Below are 18,056 nucleotides of genomic sequence, written 5' to 3'. Positions count from 1 at the left end.
CTGAAAGATATGATTGACCACAACAATGGCCCAGAATATTATGTCACAGTTAGTGGCCAAGGTTATCACAGGCCTGAAAGTTCAATTTGCATTTATTTTTTGCTAACTTTCTGTGTAGTGCTGCCCAGATCCTCAAAGTAAGGTACACAAAAATGCTGGAAAAACTCAGCGGGTGCAGCAGCATCTATGGAGCGAAGGAAATAGGCAACGTTTCGGACCGAAACCCTTCTTCAGACTGGTGGGGGGTGGCGGGGAAAAGAAAGGACAAAGGAGGAGGAGGAGCCCAAGGGCTGAGGGATGGGAGAAGACAGCAAGGGCTAACAAAATTGGGAGAATTCAATGTTCATGCCCGCAGGATGCAGACTCCCCAAGCGGAATATGAGGTGCTGTTCCTCCAATTTCTGGTGTTGCTCACTCTGGCCATGGAGGAGACCCAGGACAGAGAGGTCGGATGGGGAATGGGAGGGGGAGTTGAAGTGCTGAGCCACCGGGAGGTCAGGTTGGTTATTGCGGACCGAGCGGAGGTGTTCGGCAAAACGATCGCCCAGCCTACTCTTGGTCTCACTGATATAGATCGGCCTCAAAGTAAGGCCTTGCTCAGGAACAAGAACTTGCAGATGTCCATTCCATCATGTTGGATGAGAGAGTGATGATGGGAGGGAAAAGTGAGGATGAGAGTGTTGGAGGCCAGAACAAGCCTTGTCCAGCCAGGCATTATAAAAAAAAAAAAAAGACAGACAGACAGACAGACAGACAGACAGACAGACAGACAGACAGACAGACAGACAGACAGACACACACACACAGCGGGGGCCAGGGAAAGTGGGGGAGTGCTGTCTGAAATTCATACGGTGCAAAGCCAAGGTGATACAGACACAGACCGCGATGAACAGGAAGGCTAAGACAGCCAGCACAGTGCTCGCACAGCTAAGACAGCTAGCACAGTAAGTCCTTTAAAAGGGGGGGGGGAGGGGAGAAGGGGGGAGAATGGGGAGGCAAAGGGGGAGAAGGAGTGGAGACACTTTTAAGAAGCCAGACAACTTTTAATAAGCCAGTGATACACAGCTGTGAAGTTCGGCGGGCATTTAACATTACTGGTTGGTTATCCTTGGTTCTGAAAACTCGTGCTTACGTTTTTTTCCCCAATGTGCCAATGACAATTGGGAAGCAAAGGCGATTAACTAAAACTACCTACAAATACCATGACTACCCATAACTACATGGCGACCCCACTACAACTGAACCTATGACCACAGGATTATCGATTTTCTCCATGGCGAACAATTTTTGGTCGCAGAAAATGTTTCAACATGTTGAAAAATCTGCAGCGACCATACTGAGGACGCGACTAGTTCGCAGAATGCGGTAACTCCTCACGACCATGAAGGAGACTCACCAGAGACCACCAGCGAACATGTGGTGGCCATGTGGTGATCATGAGGCGAGCGCAGAGTCTCCTGCACTCACCTAAAAAGTCATCTAAGTGGGACAGGCCCTACAGATTCACCACCCTCTGACTAATGAAATTCCTCCTCATCTTCATGAAAGAAAGCTTGCGGGGAATATAAAAACTGACTGTAAAAGTAAAAGATTAGTGAAGATAAATGTAGGTCCCTTACAGTCAGAGACAGGTGAATCTATAATGGGAAACAAGGAAATGGCAGAACAGTTAAACAAGTACTTTGGTTCTGTTTTCACGAAAGGGCCTGTCCCACTTAGGCGACTTTTTAGGCGAGTGCAGGAGACTCTGCGCTCGCCTCATGATCGCCACATGTTCGCTGGTGGTCTCTGGTGAGTCTCCTTCATGGTTCTCCCCCAGAATGCGGGAACTCCTCGCGACCTCAGTATGGTCAACGCAAATTTTTCAACATGTTGAAAAATGTTCTGTGACCACAAATTGTTCGCCATGGAGAAAATGGATAATCCTGTAGTCGTAGGTGCAGTTGTAGTGGGATCGTCATGTAGTTATAGGTAGTCGTAGGTAGTTTTAGTTAATCACCTTTGCTGACCGGGCATTTTCATTGGCTCATTGGGGGAAAAAAAAGTAAGCACGAGTTTTCAGAACGACGGATTACTGACCGGTAATGTTTAATGCCCGACAAACTTCACAGCTGTGTATCTCTGGCTTATTAAAAGTTGTCTGGCTTCTTAAAAGTGTCTCCACTCCTTGTCCCACTTTCTCCCCCCTCCTTGTCCCACCTTCTCCCCCCTTCTCCCCTCCCCCCCTCTCTCCCCCCTCTTTTAAAGAACTTACCGTACACTGTGCTAGCCATCTTAACCTTCCTGTTCATCGTGGTGTGTGTCTGTATCACCTTGGCTTTGCACCATGTGAATTTCAGACAGCGCTCCCCCGCTTTCCCTGACCACCGCCTTTGCGATGTGTTTGTGTGTGTGTTCCACTCTGACAGTCATCGTTCCAGTTCCCGGTTTTTCAGGTGAGTGCTGCGAACTTGACAGCCGGCAGTCCGCTGAAAAATCACCTAAGTGGGACAGGCCCTATAGAGTCAACATTTTTCAAAATACATAACAATCTGTTTAGAAAATAATATTTAAAAAAATTAAACAGTAAATCAATAAATGCTTGTATGGAATTAAAAAAATCTAAGTCATAATGTTACTGAACTGAAACTCACCTGGGTTCCTCATAGGGAGACAAAAATGATGAAGGAACTCAGCGGGTGATGCAGCATCCATGGAATGAAGGAATTGCCGATGTTTTGGGTCAAGACCCTTCTTCAGACTAATGTCTGGGGGGGGGGGGGGGGGCGGAAGAGAAAATAGGTGGAGACAGTAGACTTGTGGGGGAGCTGGGAAGGGGAGGGGAAGGAAGGAGAAAGCGACGACTATCTGAAATTAGAGAAGTCAATGTTCATACCGCTGGGATGTAAACTACCTAATCGAAATATGAGGTGCTGTTCCTCCAATTTGCGCTGGGCCTCCCCCCCATCTGGTTCCTATTAAATCTTTCCACTCTCACTTTAAACCTATGTCTTCTGGTTCATGATTCTCCTACTCTAGGTAAAAGACTGCATTCTCCCTATCTATTTCCCTCACGATCTTATACTCCTCTATAAGATCATCTCTCAGCCTCCCGCTCTCTAAGGAATAAGGTCCTAGCTTGCACAACCTCACCCTCCAGTCCTGGCAACATCCTCATAAATCTCTGCATTCTTTCTAGTTTATGACATCTCTCCTACAGCAGAATGACCAAAACTGAAAACAATACTAAGTGTAGCCTCACGAATGTCTTGTACATCTGTAACATAACACCTCAACTTCTATACTCAATAACCTGATAAAGGCCAATGTACTGAAAGCCTTCTTGACCACCCTTAATACTTGTGACACCATTTCCAGGGAACTATGTACCTGCACTCTTCGATCCCTCTGCTCTACAACACTCTCCAGGGCCCTGTCATTTGCAGTGAAGATTCCATCCTTATTGACTTCCAAAAATGCAACATCTTGCACTTATGTGCATTAAATTGCATCAATCATTCGCCCATCCACTTGCCCAACTGATCAAGATTCTGCTGCAATTTTAGCTGATCTCCTCATTTTTGCACAACATCTTTAATAAATCAGTTAAATCTGAACAGAAATAGGTTTTCCATAAATTGGATTGAAAATAGTTGAAGGTATACAATATTTGATTTAATTCCTCCTGAAACAATCCTAACCTATACTATGATAGATATTTGTCCTTGTACATATAAAGAAGATTTACATTAGCATACTCAAAAACACTGTGACTGGTAGGAGATTATATATTCCAACAATATTATTCCTGCCGCAATAATTTTCAAATTATAGACTTGAAACTACAGATTTGGATCACTACATTTAAATACAGTTATTGCTTAAAAACTGAAAATACGATGTCTTTGGCATAGGAAATATTGGTATAATTGCAGGTTCTTCAGTTATAATATTCTTTATTTTCACCAGTAGGACATATCAATATAGAGAATCCATTGCATTAATTTGCAAACCAACTGGCAAAGCCAACATTTGAAACGTATCAAATAACAACACAAGAGACTGCAACACCACAATCCACGGCAGCCTTTTGATTTAATTCTTTGGTGTGATTCTTTTTTGGATAAACCTAGAATCCTGAGAGCCTTGTAATTTTTTTATGGCAAAATAATTCATTTTTTTTGTAATGAAGGTAATAATAGGGAATTCAACAACAAAAGCTGGTGCGACTGTATTGGGTAGTAAAGGACTCTTAGGTATCAATGTCTCAAAAGTTATTGTCCTCTTTCTAGCTCTATTGGACCCATGGTATAGAATTGCAATGAGTGAAGTGGGTTATAGGCATTGTTAATGTTTTTTCCAAATGTTGTGGGGACACAAAAAATTGTCTGGTCCAATAAATGCATTGGCAGGAAATCATGCCAGTAACCAAGTACAAAAAGAAGGAAGTAAAAAGAGGAGGGTTTCTGACCATTTAATGTACCACACAGCACGTCTTTGTGAAGTGGGAGGACAGGGAGATACAGGGAGTCAACTCCCTTTAATTGTCATCTGCACCGGGAAAATAACAATGAAATTCTTAATTTTACAGCAGCTTTTACAGGCACATGAACACAACATTCCAATAAACAATAAAAAACAAATAGACAATAATACAATAAATAATCCGTTATAATAGGTAACCAAACTATGATATTGCAAGCCAAGTATGTAGTGGAACCCTTATACAAAGTCCATATTAGTTTGGTGCAGAGGGAGGTTTGTGGTTGGTATTGGGTAGAAACCCTCAAGAGCCTGATGATTGGTGAGAAGAAGTTGTTGAACTTTAACGTAACTGCTCTCAGGCTCCTGTACATTCTTTTTCAATCATATGAGTGTGATGAGAATGTGGCCAGGGTGGCATCAATCATTCATGATATTAGCTGCTTTCTTGAAGCACTTCCTATAGATCCTTTGATAGTGGGGAAGGTCAATACTCGTGATGGACTGAACAACATCCAACACTTTCTGGACCCTCCTATGTTCTTGGGCGTTCGAGTTGCTGAAGCAGGCAATGATTTGGTCCCACACACCTATAGTCTTCCACCTATCCAATTTAATCAGAAGATAGGCATCAGTGTAGTGCCATATGTTTCTTCTTCAATTTTGGCAGGTAAAATCTTGTCCCTTGCCTGGGAACCAAGTGAGAATTAAAAACTCAATATGAAAGTTATTCCACATGTACAGTAAGCCAGTATCTTAATCACTTTCAAATAGTGAATGAACGAATGAATGAATGAATGAATGAATGAATTATGATACTTTATTGCCACATATGCCAAGTCACAGTGATATTCTAGTAGAATGAAACATTGTAGCGCTCAATACTTAGTAAGAGTTGATTAAATTTAATGGGGCTGTCCCACTGCGGCGACCAAATCCGCGAGTTTAGATGAGTGTCTTCGACCTTCAAACTCGCACCATGGTCGACACATGGTCTTAGGAGATCCTATGAGGTCGCTGGAACTCTCCTTCATGCTCGAGGGAAGTTCCCGAATACTCGTGGCCTCAGCTAGGTCGTGGAAAATCTTTCAGCATGTTGAAAAAATTTTCGCGGGTAAAACATGATTAGCATGGGGCTTTTTAAATCATAGTGCAGTGGAGTGGGGTCGCAATTTAGTTACAGGCAGTCGAGGGCGGCCGTAGGCAATCGCCTTCGCTGACCGGGCATTTTGATTGGCTCATTGGAGTTTTCAGGACCAAGGAAAACCGACCGGTAGGTAAAATGCCCGCTAAACTTTATTAAACTTCTTAAAAGTGTCTCCACTCTTTCTCCCCCCTTCTCCCCGCTTCCCTCCCCTTCTCTCCCCTTCCCCCCCCCCTTCCCTCCCCTTCTCTCCCCTTCTCTCCCACTCTCTCCCCCCCTCGCGCTCTCTAAAGGACTTACCGTTACTGTGCAGCCTTTTAACCTTCCTCTTCATCGCGGATATGAATTTCAGACAGCGCTCCCCGGCTTCCTCTGGCCTCCGCCTTTGCGATGTGTTTGTGTGTGTGTGTGTGTGTGTGTGTGTGTGTGTGTGTGTGTGTGTGTGTGTGTGTGTGTGTGTGTGTGTGTGTGTGTGTGTGTGTGTGTGTGTGTGTGTGTGTGTGTGTATTGTGTGTGTGTGTGCGGTCGGTGGATTCTGCTCGCGGTTTCAACGCGATTGGTCGATCCAGCTCGAGGCTTTCCAGGCGAGTGCCCTCGAGCTTGAAGGTTGAAGACACTCTTCCGAACTCGCAGATTAGGTCGCCCAAGTGGGGCAGCCCCTTAAGTGCTGGGGTTCCAGATACTGGTCCTTCATCTCACAATGTCCATGCCATACATAATGCCATGTTAAATTAATCTCTTCTGCCTGTGCGTGATCCAAATCCCACCATTCCTTGCATATTCAGGTGGTTATCTAAAAACCTATTAAATGCTGCAATCGTATCTGCCTCCACCACCACCCCTGGCAGCGGGATCCAGGCACCCACCACTCTCTATTTAAAAACCTCGCCCAGTGCATCTCCTTTACATTGCCCCCTCTTTCTTTGAAGCTATTTACTCTAGTCTTTGACATTTCCTCCATGGGAAAGGATTCGTCAGCTGAATGCCTACTCCTAGGTACACAAAATTGCTGGAGGAACTCAGCGGGTGCAGCAGCATCTATGGAGCGAAGGAAATGGGCGACGTTTCGGGCCGAAACCCTTCTGAGTTCCTCCAGCAATTTTGTGTACCTTCGATATTCCAGCATCTGCAGTTCCCTTTTGAACACCCGAATGCCTACTCCTATTGTCTACCCTATCTATGCCTCTCATAATTTTAAATACTTTCATCAGGTCTCCTCTTATCCTCCGTTGCTCTTGAGAAAATAGTTCAACTTCTGATAGCTATAACACTTCAATTCCATGCATCACTCTGGTAACATCTTCTGCATCCTCTTCAAAACCTCCACATTCTTTCAGTGATGGGGTGACCAGAACTTCACACATTTTTCCAAATGCAGCCTAACCAAAGTCATACAAAGCTGCAGCATTGCTTCCTGATTCTCGTATTCAATACCCCGAGCCGTGAAAGCAAGTAAAGCAAGCTTTAGATTAGATTAAACTTTATTAATCCCCTTATTCAGGGGAAATTCTGATGTCCTTGCAGCACACTAATAAAAATACAACATAATATTCAAAAAGAAGTTCAACACAAAAACATCCCCCCACAGTGGTTCCCACTGTGGGGGAAGGCACAAAGTCCAGTCCCCATCCTCTTGTCCACCCAAAGTCGGGCCTATTGAGGCCTCCACAGTCGCCGCCACGGCGCCCGATGTTCTCGCCGGGTGATGGTACTCCGGCGTCGGGAGAACCCCCAGCGGCTTGGGGTGCCAGGAACGGCCGCCTTCCCACCGGAGCCCGCGGCTTCCAAGCCAACATACCGCGCCGGACGGAGCTCCACACACTGGCGATCTCAACGAGAGATCCCAGGCTCCGGGATGTAAAGTTCAGCGTCGCAGCTGGCCGCTCCACAGAACCGCGGCTCCACAATGTTCTTATCGGCGGTCCCAGCATACTGGAGTTCCAGCGCGGCGACCCAGGAAAGGCATCGCCCGCTCCACGACAGCGCTCCAGCGCTGCGCCGCCGCCAAAGCCGATGTTCTGCACCGCCGCCAAAGCCGATGTTCTGGCCAGGTCCCCTCAGGGAAACGTCGCTCCAGGACCCGCTGGTAGGCCGCAAGGATAGGTCGAAGTCGCTGCTCGGAGGAAGGCAACCCCTCCGACCAGGTAGGGACTCGAAAAGCAGTTTCCCCCTTCCCCCCCACACATAAAAAGATTAGGCCCCCTGACTGCACACTCAACGTACTAAAAATAATAAAAAAGAAGGGGAAAAAAACGGACAGCTGCAGGACAGGCAGCCGTTCAGGGCAGCGCCTACCTCCAGCTTTACCATTGGAGGTAGGCTATAATCCTGATTCACAATTCAATAAACCAAATGGGCAATGTGGCCACTTAAAATAACAATGGATGGAAGTTTGACATAAATTAGATAGATAGATAGATAAATAAATAGACAGACAGACAGACAGACAGACAGACAGACAGACAGACAGACAGACAGATAGATACTTGATTAGTATGGGTGTCAGATGTTATGCGGAGACGGCAGGAGAATGGGGTTAGGAGGAAGAGATAGATCAGCCATGATTGATGGGCTGAATGGCCTAATTCTACTCCTATTCCTTATGACCTTATGATATTGAAATGAACCACTAAATCATGCACACTTTTCTCATTCTGTTTAGCAAGGTACCCATTATCACAATAACATCGAAGATTCTAAAATGCTTTTAAGGTCAAACTTGCCCATTTTCTTATCTGAAATAGGAGTAAGCATTCTGTTGGAGAACTCTGATCCACCACAGGGATCAAAATATATGTAACTGTTTGTGAAGAGAAGTTTTAATTTAAAACCACGCTGATTGATGTACATAATTTATGCTGATTAGCAAGCATAAATACCATAAACATTGTTTCTTGTCTCTAACCAGAGGAGGCTTTCTTGGAAACATCTAAAGGAGAATGGCCAGTAATTAGCTCTAATGTGTCCACAGGCACACATGCACAGAAATTAATGTTTTTCATTACGCTTGAAGCTCTCTGCAGCAAGAATAAGCTTCTCCTTTAAACATTAAATTGACACAAGCGGTGCAAGTAACCTGTGAGCTGGCGAATAAAATGCATGTCAGATATTCAGCCTCATTCTCCTAGTTTCCCTCTCATACATTCGGCGATTGAAAACCTGACCATTTTCCAACAATTTGATTTCACAAATGGAGAAACAGCATCTGTTTTCCTGCAGCTTCACATATGGCTATCATTGTTGCTTAGAGGAGCTGAAGCAGGTAGCCCATGAAAAAGTATCCCTCTGCAACATCGCCTCCTCTTGGGATGGGCATGGCCCAGTCTGTGCGAAAAACTGCTGGGTTCCCAGTCAGATGAAGCCTCATATTTAATTAGAACATGCAGGACGCCTATCTGTTCAACACACTGCAGACAAAGTGATTAAACGCCAATCCTTGCACCTTTTTGTTCAGCAATGCTTTCTTTGTTTTCGCTCAGATGTACCAAATCCTACAAATTTTGAATTCTAGAATTATTTTCCAGAAATATTTTCACGAGACGATGCAGTTTTAACAATCCACTTCGAGAGGTTTTAATGACATGAAACAAGTACTGACATATTTATTTTAAGTGTTCAACTTGCACGATCCTCTTAACAGAAGCAAACTGAGCAAACTGAGCAATTAGGTATTGAAAGTGAATTATTAAAAAAATGATAATAATGCCGCAATTCGTGGCTTTACTAACTTTTATCTGACTATTTGCGCTCAATTTGGGATAGAAACAAACACAGCACTTGAATTCACAGTCAGCAGTTGGACAATTGACTGCATTTCACAAGCTACAAAACATACTGAGTTCAAGCTAAGGGAGGTCCGGTAACATATCCATGTGCTTCACACTGTTCTGATCATGGCTTTGAAACTTGGCACAGATTGACCAGATAATATTAGGAAAGCTCTTCATCGAAACACTTGAGATAATGCAGTGGTTGGTATCAAGAAAACGCTGTGGAATATTCGAGGTTTAACATTGTCAGAACAAATATTTTATTGCAATAAGGGATTCCATTTAAAGTTTGCTCGTTAACTATCCTGGCGTTTATGCACAATTAACTTCTGCTCACTAGGCATGGATTTTGCTTTAACTTAAAATGTTTTATTGATGTGCAATAACTAGAAGATTTAGTTTAGTTTAGTTTAGAGATACAGCACGGAAACATGCCCTTTGGCCCACCAAGTCCGCGCCGACCAGCAATACCTGCACACTAACACTATCCTACATGCACTAAGGATAATTCTACACTTATACCAAGCCAATTAACCTACAAACCTGTACGACTTTGGAGCGTGGGAGGAAACTGAAGAACTCGGAGAAAACCCAGGCAGGTCACAGGGAGGACGTACAAACTCCATACAGATAGCACCCATAATCAGAATCTAACCCGGCTCTCCGGCGCTGCAAGCACTGTAAGACAGCAACTCTACCGCTGTGCCACCATGCCATGAAGATTTACTTCAAGGGAACTCTTATAACTTAGGCACACCATGTCTAACATTTGATTGAATAGTCAACCTGAAAATTCTCACAATAATTTGTTGAATTATCCATTATCTCCCTTAATAGCACATGCCACCATGCATACCATTCAATGTGCCAGTTCAGCTGTAGTATGTTTACACTGGTGATCTAACTGAGAGAGTAAAGAGTAGGAAGACCACATTTTTGTTGTTGCCTTTTAGAATTTTGGGGACGATGGAAACAAATGTGAATCTGGCTTCACCCAGGATTCACTGACGCTTGCTAGACTCTGTGTTTAGTGATGGGTTCTCACTTCTTTCTTCAAGATTATCATATAGTTACATGCAACTGTCTCAAGGTTTTCTGCCTTGAACAATCAACAACATTGTTTATTTGTTCCTGATGCACAAAGCTGCTAGAAGCCTCCATCCTTACACTGCGCCTGAGGTATAAGGTCATACAGAATAGGGGTAGAATTAGGCCAGTCTGCCCATCAAGTCTACTCCGCCACTCAATCATGGCTGATCTATCTCTCCCTTCTAACCCCATTCTCCTGCCTTCTCCCCATAGCCTCTGACACCTGTCCCAATTAAGAATCTATCTATCTCTGCCTTTGAAATATCCACTGACGCCCTCCACAGCCTTCTGTGCAAATAATTCCACAGATTCACCACACTCTGACTAAAGAAATGTTTCCTCATCTCCTTCCTAAAAGAATGTCCTTTAATTCTGAGTCTATGATCTCTAGTCCTTGACGCTCCCACTGGAGGAAACATCCTCTCCACATCCACGCTATCCAAGCCTTTCACTGTTCTGTATGTTTCAATGAGGTCCCCCCTTATTCTTCTAAACTCCAGCGAGTACAGGCCCAGTGCCAACAAACGCTCATCATAGGTAATTTCTGATATGACTAGGGCAATGCTGCATCCTAATTTATAAGCGAGTTCTTGAGTTGTTAATGGTGTCTGGGTAAAACCTGCTGAATTTACACAGGCTCAGCCTTGTTGTACTAACAAAAACGGACTCACCTGAGCATAGGAAATTCTGATCAAAAAACTGTAAATGTTTGCTTATTACTTTTCATACATTTGCACACCAGATAGCCATGATTAGTCAAACATTTTGATATGGAAAATCTGTAGGAGAAATGTCACACTCTTTCCACATAAACAGCAATCGTTCTCACCTGGTGTACGCCAGATGGCGCTGTGCTGTATGTGTGACGAAATAATAAACTGAAAAGCCATATGTTTAAATGTATTTAAAATAATTTAGCTGGGGTTGCTGCAACAATATTCTTGGGATTATTCATAGATCCTTAGGATCATTAACTAATACACCACTGAGGAGGCCGTTTGGTCTATTGTACCTGTGTGTAGCCACTGAATTGGTTGGCCAATTAAGCAGCCAATAAAAGGAAGGAAAGTGAGGTGAGTGACCATGTTGGTAGAAAGGTGACGGTGCGAGGCTTTGGTTCAGACTCAGGCGCAAGAGGCTTAAGTGCTGCGTTGAGGGTACGTTTGAGGCTTTGGTGGGGATGCTGAGGTGAGGAGGTTGAGCAGTGGTGGGCAGGAGGTAAAGGTACTGTCTGCTGTTTCGTGTGTGTGATTGTTGTGCTTTTTTTTCTTCTTGGTTTTAGTGCAGTAGTGATGGCAGGTTCCTCCTGCAAGATGTGGGGAGTAAAGGGGCTGTCCCACTTGGGCGACCTAATTGGCGAGTTTAGAGGAGTTTTATGAGGATGCTGCCAGGATTTTAGGGCCCGAGTTATAAGGAGAGGTAGGGCAGGCTAATACTTTATTCCTTGGTGCACAGGAGGATGAGAGATGATCTTGTAGAGGTATATAAGATCATAAGGGGAAGAGATAGGATGAATGCACATGGTCTTTTACCCAGAGTAGGGGAATCAAGAATCAGAGGGCATAGGTTTCAAGTAAGAGGGGAAAGATTTAGTAGGAACCTGATGGGTAACTTTTTCAAATGGAGGATGGTGGGTTTATGGAACAAGCTGCCAGAGGAGGTAGTAGAGGCGGGTACTATAACAACAGTTAAAAGATATTTGGATAGGTGCATGGATAAGAAAAGTTTAGAGGGATGGGGATCAGATGCAGGTAGATGGGGCTAGTATAAACCTGACATATTGGTCGGCATGCGCAAGTTGGCCTAATGGGCCTGTTTTTGTGGTGTATGACTATAGATCTGTGAAAGAGTTATTTAATTAATCCCACTTTCCAATTCTTTCACGACGTCCTTGAAAATTTTTAATTTTCAAGTACTCATACAATTCCTGTCCGAAATGTATTACTGAGACAGCTTCTATCACTCTTTCAGACATTGTATTCAATTCGTAACAACCTGTTCTAAATATGAATATAACAAAAATCTCCCCTCTGATTATTTTACTAATTATCTTTAATCTGATGCACTCTGGTAACCTCTCTAGCCTCCTGCTTACAAAATGTAAAGTTGTCAAGATTTTAAACTTTCCTGTTAAATATTTCCTTAAACCTCTCTGCTTTGAGGAGAACAAAGATAATTTCTCCAATCTCTTCAAGTAATGCAACTCTCTTGCCCTTGCACCAACACAGTGAATCTTCTCTGCAGCTTGTCGAAGGTCTTGACAGGCTTCCTCAAGAGTGGTGACATTTCTTTCCAGATATTCATAGTCATACAGTGAGTAAACAAATCCTTTGGCCCAACTTGCCCACCCTGACCAATATGTCCCATCTACACTAGACCCACCTGCCAGCATTTGGCCCTTAACCCTCTAAACCTATCCTATCCATGTACCTGTATAATTGTTTCTTAAACGTTGCAATAATTCTTGCCTCAACTACTCCTCTGGCAGCTCGTTCCATACACCCACCACCCCTTGTGTGAAAAAGGTGCCCCTATTAAATCTTTCCCCCTTCACCTTAAAGAAGAGAAATAACCAATTAATCTATACAGCTGTTTTTTTCAATACAATAAACTTGTTCGGTCTACTATTGTTACAGCAAGGTTTAAGCATGCTTTCTGTAATATTTATTTAATCTTACATTATGATCATGCAGCACCCACTCTTGCCAGCAAAGATTACAATCCCCATTTAAGATGTAACAGCAAAAATATCATTAAGTTTCCAGCACTTTGAGGAAAAAAGTCTTATCGCAAAAATGTCAGCCTGACATTTTGTTTAATAAATACAGCACTGCTGATCGTTATTGCTGGAAGTTCAGCGTAAAGAAGAAACTTATTATTAGCAGGGTCGAGCACCTTCAAGCCTCAGTGAGCTGAATTTGCTCTGGTTAATAGAAAAAGGGAAACATACCTTTTGTTTAAGTGGGAGCTAAATACCTCGGCATTTTAGACATACTGTCTTTTTATGTGCTTCACAAGATAACGTTTTCACAGCTGTTGGTCTGCTACAAACTGCTTGAATCCTCCAGAGGGATTTGTATTTACAACTGCAGTCACCTGTCATAGTAATCCAGAAATGAAATTCAGCATCCTATTGTCCTGATCAGCATTTTCTATCACTGTAAACAGTCTCTTGAGACGATAATTATTACAGGGCATGCTCCTAGGATTAGGTAAATAGAACTCAACCTGCCAGCAAGCATAGAGAAGGAAGTATAGTCTGTGCAATACCCTGCCAAAATTCTGAAAGGGCTTGGAGCTTTATTGACATTTAAATCAAAAATAGTTAGCATTGAAAGCAGCTGTTCAGAAGAGGTTTCATTGGAAGATGTTTGCAGAGTGGAAGGAATATGCTTTGAATTGAAATACAGGCCTCTTGACAAGCAATTTACCTTCTGTCATTCTCCATGTGCTCTAGCATTACTGGGTACTTGTTGTGATAGCCTACTTAAAGCCACACATGTGTACAGTTTAGGATGAAAGATTAAGCACAATTTAAGACGAGAAGTAACAAATTGCTGAATGTCATTCACCACTGCTGACGTTGTCATCTACATGGTGGCAATGCGGCAGTAAGGTGGCTCTAATGTGACTGGCTCATAGAATCAGATGTCACTCATTGTAATGGAGCACTGACTAGCATTCCAGGAACTAGACTATCAGGCAGACTGAGATTATGTGCATTAGTCTGAAGCATTTGTTGATGCTGAAGTAATGTGAGATCACATTATTCATGAAACGCTATCAGCCGTTATTAGAAAATCTCTACCATTATTGTGCAGGGCACCAAGACTGTGGTAAATGCTCATAAATGGAAATAAAGGATATATACCTCAAATAACTGCTCCCACAATGGGTCAAAAGATAAGTGAGTAAGCTAGATTGGTTTCATCATGTTAGGGAATTTTAAACTAAAAAATATACTATTATAAAGAATTACTCGTTGGTGAGTTCTCGTGAAAGTCATTTTTTTAAGTGAGCAGTTTTTGTATCAGTTTCTGACCCAGCAGACTGTTTATCTAGTTAACGTGATGATAACTAATACTGTGATTGATATTACTCAATAACTGTCATTGCAAGCAATAAAAAGCAAAATAACTTGCTTTGTTGCCATAAATGGCAGCTATAAAAATAAATGCATTGGCGCCTTGCACAAACTCTTTTTATATACAGTATTAGTTTCACTGGCACCTGCAACACATCCTGTAATGTATTATGATTATGCGATGTCACTTTCTTATTGGCAAAGGCCTATTAATGAGATGTTTTTCAAGGTCATTTCGCCAGTGGATGTTGTGTTATCCTTTATTGTGACCCTGATTTCCATTTGTAAAATATACTTTGAAAACTGAGCATTTCCAAAACTGCATACTGTATTTAACAAAAATCAACAGTGTCTATTGTTACAATCATTGCTGCACAACTGGCTTGTAATTTTAATAATGAAATCCAGCTCAATATATGCACTAAAAATGCCAATGATTTTGGTATCACGTTATTAGACATAAACTGCAAAATTCCTGTATTGTAATCTTGTATTCCTGAAAATCATTATTATTAAATGATTAGTGAATTATAAGGTGATAATTATAAATTTATAAATAAAGGTAAACAAACTTAATGCGACTTGCGCTATGTCACATATTGTCATATCATTAATTATCCGAAAACAATACCGACATCCATACATCATATTGTTACTCAGATGTTATCCAAACCAACAAAGATGAATAGGGCCACTAAATACCATAGCAATTATTTTGCAATTTAGTCAATCCGTTTCTTTAAGACGTGTAATCTGTGCACATAATTAGAGCATTTACAGAATTCCAAGGTACTAATAGACTTTCTATTTGTTTTCATACAAGTACACATTGTGACAAATTTTAAGCTGTATTCTGAAGTGTCACGGTTTCCCTGATTAACTTTAATGTCACAAGAAGACAATATCAGATCTGTTAAGTCTCACTATTATAGTCTCACTCATTTTAGTCTCACTGATCTTCATTTAAAAATGTAATATATTTTGTAACACAGTGTGGAAAATTAATAATCACAGGTTTTTGAATTGCATGTTCTTCATTTCAATTGCAATTCTCACCCCTGAAACAGTACTAATGCCAACATTGTCGAAACAGGATGCTAATTGTCTCGCCTGTTCCAAGCCATCTTTGCATTTTTCTTGTTTTCACCCTATTAGAGCTTTTGTGCCCCTTTATATGAAACAAAATTGCATGAAGAGAGTATAATAATAATACTAGACTGTAAGAAATTGCAGCGAATTGTGAACACAGCCCAGACCATCACACAAACCAACCTCCGTTCTATTGACTCCATTTACACCTCATGCTGCCTCGGCAAGGCCAGCAGCATTTTCAAGGACGATTCGCACCCTGGCCACTCCCTTTTGTCTGAAGGGAGTGGGGAGAAGTGTGAAAACTCACCGCCAGTTTCAGGGACAGTTTCTTCCCAGCTGTTATCAGGCAACTGAATCATCCTACCACAACCACAGAACAATGCTGAACTATTATCTACCTCTTTGGTGACTCTTGGACCATCCTTGATTGGACTTTGCTGGCTTTACCTTGCCCTTATGTATAAACAGTGTAAATGGATGGATTGTAATCATATATTGTCTTTCTGCACGCAACAAAAGCTTTTCACTGTACCTTGGCACACGTGACAATAAACTAAACTGAAACTGTAACAAATGGTGTATGAGAATTTATAGTTGTTCCTATTGCATCATTAAGTACCAATTTTTCAATTAAGGGCAATCATTTAAATTAGTGAAATTTGTCAGTCAGCATGATAGAAGTTGTACAAGAGATTATGTTCAAAAGAGAAAAAGGAGACCATTTGGACTCTTGCATCTGCTCTGCCATTCAATGCAGAATGGCTGATTTTTTAAAACCTCGTTGACACTTTCCTACACCAACCCTGTATCCCTAGAAATCCTCAGCACTCTTAATATACGTGTCTATCTCTCTCTTGAACAAACTCAGTGAATGATACTCCATGGCCTCTGGGGAGAAAATTCCAGATTCATTGCATTCTGCATGAAGATGTGTCTCCCCATCTCCGACTTGACAAACTGAGTCCACACTTAACCACCATGCTCCCCCAGTTCAATACTCCCAGCCAGTGGAAATGTCATCACTGCATCTCCACTGGCAAGCCCCATGAAATAAGGTGACATAATGGAGCCGCGGTTAGTTCTGCTCTCTCACAGTTCTACAGACCTGGGTTCAATCCTGCTCTTTGGTACTGTTTTTGTGAAGTTTGCAATTGTGTGTGTTTCACCTGGGTGCTTTTTTCTATCACATGCCAAAGATCTGTTTGTGGGTAGGTTAATTGCCACTGTAATTGCCCTGAGTGACATGAGAATGGAGTGGGGGGGAAAGATGAGTTGATAGAGATGTGGAGGAAAGATGAGTGATTCCGTGAAGAAGCCCCGTCAGTCCGCATGCGCATCATTACGTCGTTCACATGGCGAAGCACCGGACTGGCAGGTGAGTCGCTCCTGCCAGAGGTAAGTTTAAACCTACAGGTAAGATTTTATTTCTTACCAGGTCATGTTTTTCTTGCAGGAACCTCTTCTTACAGAGGTTTCCTGCTGGATGCTGCAGCGGAGTCCGGGCGAGCCGCGGGGAAATCGGCTTTGGGCTGTGAGGAGACTCAGGTCCAGACCGCGGAACGCGGGTAGCCGGCGGACGTCGGGTTCGCTACTCCAGCCGCTGACAAGGTGGTCAGCGGCTTCCAGACCGCTGTGGTTTCTGTGGAGGGGTAAATCACGAGGAAGGCGGTATCACCAGGGTGCCGACTGAGAGCACCGTGGTTACTCCTGTGGGGAGGAAAAGCCATTAAAAAGTAAGGCCCGTGGACTCCGATGAGTCGGGCCAGGAGGATTCCCCTCCCACTAGAAGCGACGTCTGTGGATGTCTGGCAAAGATGGAGCATCTGATGGAGAGGATGCTCCATCACGACATGCTCCAGGAGGAGCTTTATATCCATGGGTCACCCCATGGGCCCATGGCAGCAGCTTCTGTTCAAGGGCTGTATAGGTAAGATCTCCTCCATGAAGAGGAGCCTTATATCCACGGGTCTTCTTGGGGGCCCCATGGCAGCAGCACCTGTAGAAGGGCTGCATAATGTCTCCCTCATGGAGGAGGTGAGCTTACCGGGGCAGTTTTGTCCTGACCCTGAGGTTGGAGGTATTGCAGAGCAGCATACCCAAAGGCATGAAAGCCAAGAACCAGGGGTGCCAGGAATGGCATCGAAATTTGCCATACCAACTGGGACTGGTGAGCCAATAAAAAGAATATCAGGGCTGTCTGGAAAGAGCTCCTAATGGAGAGGAAACTCCAGCACGATATGCTCCAGCAAGAGGAGCTTTATATCCGTGGGTCTCCTCGGGAGCCTCTGGCAGCAGCACCTATAGAAGGGCTGCATGATGTCTCCCTCTTGGAGGAGGTGAGCACACAGAGCCAGTTGTGTTCTGACTCCGAGATTGGAGGTATAGCTGATGAGCATACCACGAGGCAGGAGCCTGC

The sequence above is a fragment of the Amblyraja radiata genome, chromosome 4 (genome assembly GCF_010909765.2).
Source record: "Amblyraja radiata isolate CabotCenter1 chromosome 4, sAmbRad1.1.pri, whole genome shotgun sequence".
Taxonomy (NCBI): domain Eukaryota; kingdom Metazoa; phylum Chordata; class Chondrichthyes; order Rajiformes; family Rajidae; genus Amblyraja; species Amblyraja radiata.
Note: the sequence above shows the minus strand (reverse complement) of the source record.